This window comes from Pteropus alecto, unplaced genomic scaffold (assembly GCF_000325575.1).
Source record: "Pteropus alecto unplaced genomic scaffold, ASM32557v1 scaffold125, whole genome shotgun sequence".
Classification (NCBI taxonomy): Eukaryota; Metazoa; Chordata; class Mammalia; order Chiroptera; family Pteropodidae; genus Pteropus; species Pteropus alecto.
In genome coordinates this window covers 5,554,872-5,560,397 of record NW_006436888.1, presented here as the reverse complement: position 1 = coordinate 5,560,397, position 5,526 = coordinate 5,554,872, and the positions used below count along the sequence as shown (strand labels likewise).

Below are 5,526 nucleotides of genomic sequence, written 5' to 3'. Positions count from 1 at the left end.
GCCCCAGCCCTGCCCCAGCCCTGCCCCAGCCCAGCGATCCCCGCCTCCATCCTAGCCCCACCCCACCCTGTCTCAGCCTGGTCCCAGCCCCAGCCCTGCAGGCAGGAGACTTCTGACCCTCAGGAGTTTACTTAATCTGTAGTTTCTGGGCTGGTTTAAAATCGCTTCTGCTGAGGCATCAGGAGAAGAGGGACAGAGGCTCTTGACAAGTGAGACCCTGCAAGCAGGGTGACCAGCTTCAGGTGAGGCGCTCACCTGGGGGTAGACCCGAGCCCTGGTGGCCCCTCCCTGCCCCAGCCTCCTCTTTGACCCCTGCTGCTTCCCCTGCACAGGTGTTTCGCACCCCAGGATCACCGATGGCCACCCCCTGCCAGGAGCAGCGACCGGGCAGACACCTCCAGGGTACTGTTCCGATGTGCCCGCCCTTGAGCTGACGTGCGGGTCTGCGTTGTGTCCTGCCCTCCACGGTCCCTTCACCCCCGTGCTCCAGCCCTCAGCTCTGGGGCGCATTGCTGCTCTCTCCCCCAGCACTGTTGGGACCTCGCACCTGAATCATAAGCCCTAAAGTGTACTTTCACCGAGCACTTCAAGTTCATGCTCTTCCAGAAAGATTTTATTATCATTTCATGAGAAGAATGCCCGAAGCCTTTCCCTGCTCCCTGCTGAGTCCCAGGAGGCTCTTTGTAGTGACAGGGCCACGTTTTAAGTACACCTTGGAAACTCATGTGCAAGCCTTTCGCATCCCCACCCGAGAAGCCCCGGGAGAGCTGTCCCCAAGGCCTCAGCAGGCCCCGGATGCCTCAGAGACCCCCATGTGGCTGCCAGGCCTCAGGCTCTGGGCAGGGCCAACGGGCTGGGGAGTCAGGACAGGGCCTCAGGGTTCTCTGGTAGAAAAATGCCTCCCAAGGCCAGGGGTCTCCCCTCAGTGGGGTGTGGGGCACGCAGGAGAAGTAGCTGGGTCAGGCCACTCCAGCCACCATCTGCCACTGTCTGCCCCCCATGCTGGCTCTGGGCCTCCTGGAAGCTGCTTCCTGTCTGGCCTGCCCCAGAGGGTGGGGTGGCTCCTCCAGCCTGAGCAGCACGAGCCTGGCCCCTGTACATTCCTGGCAAGGTCCTCCGGACTCCAGCCCATCTGAGGGGTCCCGCTGTTCACCCTGCTTCCTGGAGGCCCAACCTGGGGCCTGGGACAGTAGCATGTCATCCATCAACCCCTGTGCCCTGACCTTAAGCCAAAGCTACCTTTCGGGCCACGGCCACCTTGTGAAGGTAGATGGACAAGCTGCCTTTGCCCAGCATGACTGGCGTATAGCTACACAGCCCTGTCCAGGTGGGCTGGGGCAGGCCGCTTGTGGATGCCGAGGCCTGGCTCCCGTGGATGACTCAGCCGTTGGCAGCACCCAAGCCCAGCCAGGTCTGTGGGAGGTAGGCAGGCCGCTGAGCTAGCTCGAGCCTGCGCAGCTGGTTCTGGCTCTTGGTTAAGACGTTACAAAAGTCTTGAATTTGCCCCAGTTTGAGAGTAGGAGCATCACATCGCCACAGCTAATTAAATCCCAGAACGAAAGCATGTTTTACTGCATTTCCCACTGAGTCTAACAAGCCACAGGGAGTGTCATGGGGCCTGCGCCCACTCCGCACCCCTGGGGTGGGGTGCCGCTCCCGGTGGGTGTGGTGGGCACCTCGTCTGAGGCTGACCTGGGTGCAGCGTCTTGTGTCGCAGGCCCTTTTCCCCCTGAGGCTTTTCTCAGGAGTGCCTGAGGCCCAGGGCCCCCTTCTCTGGGCTGGGGACAGGGCCCTGCCTCGTCCTGAGTCTTGCTTGGAAGCTGGCCCTGCCTGTCTACGGCGTGTGGGTCTGCTGAGGTCCACCTGGACCCAGAAGACCTGGGGGCAGTTTTGCGGGGTCTGCCCTGAGTGCCCATCCTCCCATGGGCCTCAGGAGTCCCTGAGAGGCAGCTGAAGTCGGCGCCCCCGGGAGCTGCCCTCCAAAGTCTCTGATCTGCTGCCCCCACTGCAAGGCCCAGAGGGAGCCCTGCGGTCGCACCACCCACTCACCCGGCTGAGGTGCGGGCTTGGCTCCCTGCCTCCTCTCAGGCCCCAGGGGAGGGCTGCTTGGCCCACCAGGGCCTGTGAAGCTCCAATAATGGTTTTAATTTGTTGAACTTGTGTTTTATCCCATAAATTAGTCACTGTTTTATTTAACAGAATCGAGATATCCACAAACAATAGGCGAGTTCCGACTTGAACATTTTAATAAGACAGAAGAAAGTATATATTTTCGCGTCTGTTACAAACATATTTATGTAAATAGCCTGTGGGCTACGTTCCGGTAGGAAAGAAGAAAGGGAAGGGCCCTGTGTGTGTGCTGGGCTGGGCCTAAACGAGCTTCGGTGGTGATGACAGCGAGCAGGGCGCTGGAAGGGGTGCCCAGCCAGGGGAGGAGCGCTGGGGCACCCGGCTGGGCCCGGTGGGACTTCACCTTCCCAGCTCCTGCTTCCTTTCTCAGGAAGGTGGCGTGCTCATTGCAGGGGTGGGACACCCAGCGATACGCTTCTCCAAGTGGAAGAACTCTGTGGGTCCCAGACACGTCCCCTCTCCGAGGCCCTGGCACGTCTGGCCACCCGGAAGGTCAGCTCAGGGCGAGGCTGGCAAGATGGTGTGGATGATGAGGTTTAATGAGAAGCGGTGCACCATTTAGAAGTGTCAGGCTAACGAGGCGTGAGGCCTCACACTGGGCAGAGCCTGGTGGGAGTGCTCTCCGCCATGGTGCCACCAAGGCTGGCAGCTCAGGCCTGGGGCTGGTGGCTACAGACCCAAGAATAGGCCCCCTCTGGCTCTGCCCCACGTGCTCCAGGCAGGAGCCGAGCCAGCATCCGGATAGGATCCGGGTACGCGCCGTTCCCAGCCCGGGCAGGTCCCTGCAGGAAGGAGGAAGGAGCCGAGGGAGGAGGCAGAGGGCTGACCCTGCCAAGCGCCTGCCTAGTAGCCCTGGCTTTGAGGGGAAGGGGCTGACCAGTGTGGGGGCCTGGGGAGCCATGGAGTCTTCGCTAGAGGCTTGAAGCTTCCATGCCAGTTGCTCTGCCCACAGGTGGCTGCTGAGTGAGTCTCATGTGGGGCCTTCAGGCAGGGCTAGGGGATGAGGCCGCCCTTCAGCTGAATGGGGCCCAAACCTCCCACCGTCTGTCCCCAGACCCCTGGGAGAACTCAGCCCAATCCCAGGGGCGAAATTGGTTTTCCCCGCTCCCTGCCAGGGTTGACAGGTCACTGACTCCCTCCGCCCCTCCCTGCCTGGCACTCGGAGCTGGCTGTGGTGGTGCCGCCTGCACAGCTGGGTCATCACCGACTGGGGCTTTTAAAAATAAAAGATAACTTGACAGATTTTTTTCCAGTTTTTATTGAGTGAAAATGTCAAACCTTGCATCAGTCATGCAAAAAAAAAAAAAAAATCAAATAAATAAAACACATATATTAAATTTCTAATAGCACTAAATTCAAGTGGAAAAATATTCAGTTCTTAATAACCAGGTGCCGAGGAGACCAGATTCAAGTAATCAGAGCACACGCTGTTCAGTTCGGTTCTCACGTTCTGCATTTTTTGTCTCAAAACCTCTCTATATATCTCTATATATCTATATATGTATATACATATAGATATATACACACATATGTGCATACATATTATTTTATATTTATATATATACACATACATAGTTATAAAACATTAAAAAGAGCATTGGTGGATCAAGCATTGTTTTCCCCACAGAAAGAAAATAAAACAAAAATTACACATTAAAATTCAAAATGAGCTAGCAATGGCTTATAGTCCTAGTGTGCAATATGAAGGTTACAAAAGGCTAGACTTCGCACTGTCGGCGTCTTTTTTTTTTTGATTTTGCTACATTGAAAAATGTTTTTGTTTTTTTTCCTTTACAAAACTCCTTGCACAGACTCCCCGGTTCTGTGGTTGGGCACAAAGTCTGGGCGAATGCCCACACAGTTCAGGAGGCTCTGGTGGGGGCTGTTTTAGAAAACGATACGTTTCCTGTTGAATCAGGTACACTCCGTCTGACCACACTCCTCCCGCCCTGCTCCCGCTCCAGTTCAGGTGGTCCTGGCTTTCTGGCTGTGGGCGGCCAAGAGGACGAAAAAAAAAAAAAGAAAAAAGAAAAGAAAGGAAACCACTGCTCCCCCAGTTGGGTAGGGTTCCCCTTGGAGACCTGTGGGGAGGTGGCTCCGGGTGACAGACCCTCCCCCAGGTTGGCCCTTGCTTGCTCCCTGTTGCTGAGTCTCAGGGTTCCAGGCTGGTGGCCTGGAGTGGAGAGAAGGTGAACAGGAGGGATCTCGGGCTGCCCACTCGGGATCCCTGGCACCCTCAGAGCCACTGGCCTGGCATGTGCCTGTCAGGTAGGGCTCCCCGGCTCTGGGCTCGGTGACATCATCTCCAGGAAGGGGGGATGTTTTGAAAAGGGAACCAAATCTGGGTGGGTTGCACCAGCGAAGAAGCATCCCAAACAAAATAGTAAAACAAACGGGGAAAAAAAGCCCTATAAAGCCACACGCATAACCAATAGAGAAAAACTCAAATGTTAAATTAACTACGAACTTGTATGAACAGTAATAGTCCTTTCGTCTCTACAAAATTCAAGTTAAAAGTTGGAATCACGCAGCTCGCATCAGTGCTAGTGTAAAGACAGCGGCCTCACACTGGTAAGGCCTCTAAAATAAACGCTAAACAAAACCCCACTGAGCAATTGCACCGGCGTCTCCAGCCTCAGGGCCGGTCCCGAGGTGGGTCTGCGCTCCCACTGCCCACATGCTTTTTGCTTTTTTGTTCTGTGTAGAATAATAACCTTGACAGGAAAAATACTGTACAACTTGTATTTTTTCCATTTGGAATATTAAAGCCCCAAACAGTCGCATCCTTCCTGTTCCCATCACCCGGGTGGCCAAGAGCCCTGTGGAGCCCAGCGCCCCAGAGCGGGCTACTTTTCCGTTTGTGAAGGAACACGGCCTCCCTTCACTGGGCAAGGCTGGCGCCTGGCAGTCACCGAGCAGGCCCAGGGCCGCCCCTTCCCGGCCCCAGCCCTGGGGAGCAGATACCAGGGCCAGACCCTGCAGTGGGGCAGAGTGACCGCGGAGGTCCCGACTCTGCTAATTCCATGAGGTTTCCCCTGCGGGCCCCCAACCCCCCAGGGCGAGGAGGCCGGGCCTAAGCCCGCGCAAATGGGAGGCCCTGCCAAATGCTGCAGGTGCCGGCTGCCTCTGGTGGTTAGGGGTGGGGGTTGCGGTGACCCCCAGCGCCTGCCCCCGTCCTGAGCAATGCGGAATCCCACCGGTGTGGGTGTGGGGCCAGGGGTCTGCCGCAGGGAGGGGCGCTTGGGGCAGCTGCCCGGGGGCTGCGCGTGCCTCACCCTCGGGGACCCCTGCTCCCCGCACCCACCCCGGACAAAAGCACCTTCTGTTTCCCTGAAGAGAAGATCCCGAACTGCAGCTAGAAAGGGGCACTCGGCAGCCTCTGTCCTTCCAGCCGCG

General features: G+C 57.1%; 1 protein-coding gene across 1 annotated transcript in view; it reads right to left on the bottom strand.

The window, feature by feature from the left end:
* The window catches only part of LOC112481764 (zinc finger protein castor homolog 1-like), a 15,315-nt gene that overhangs the window by 1,544 nt on the left and 8,245 nt on the right, over positions 1–5,526 (bottom strand). The gene's annotated exons all lie outside the window — the stretch shown is intronic.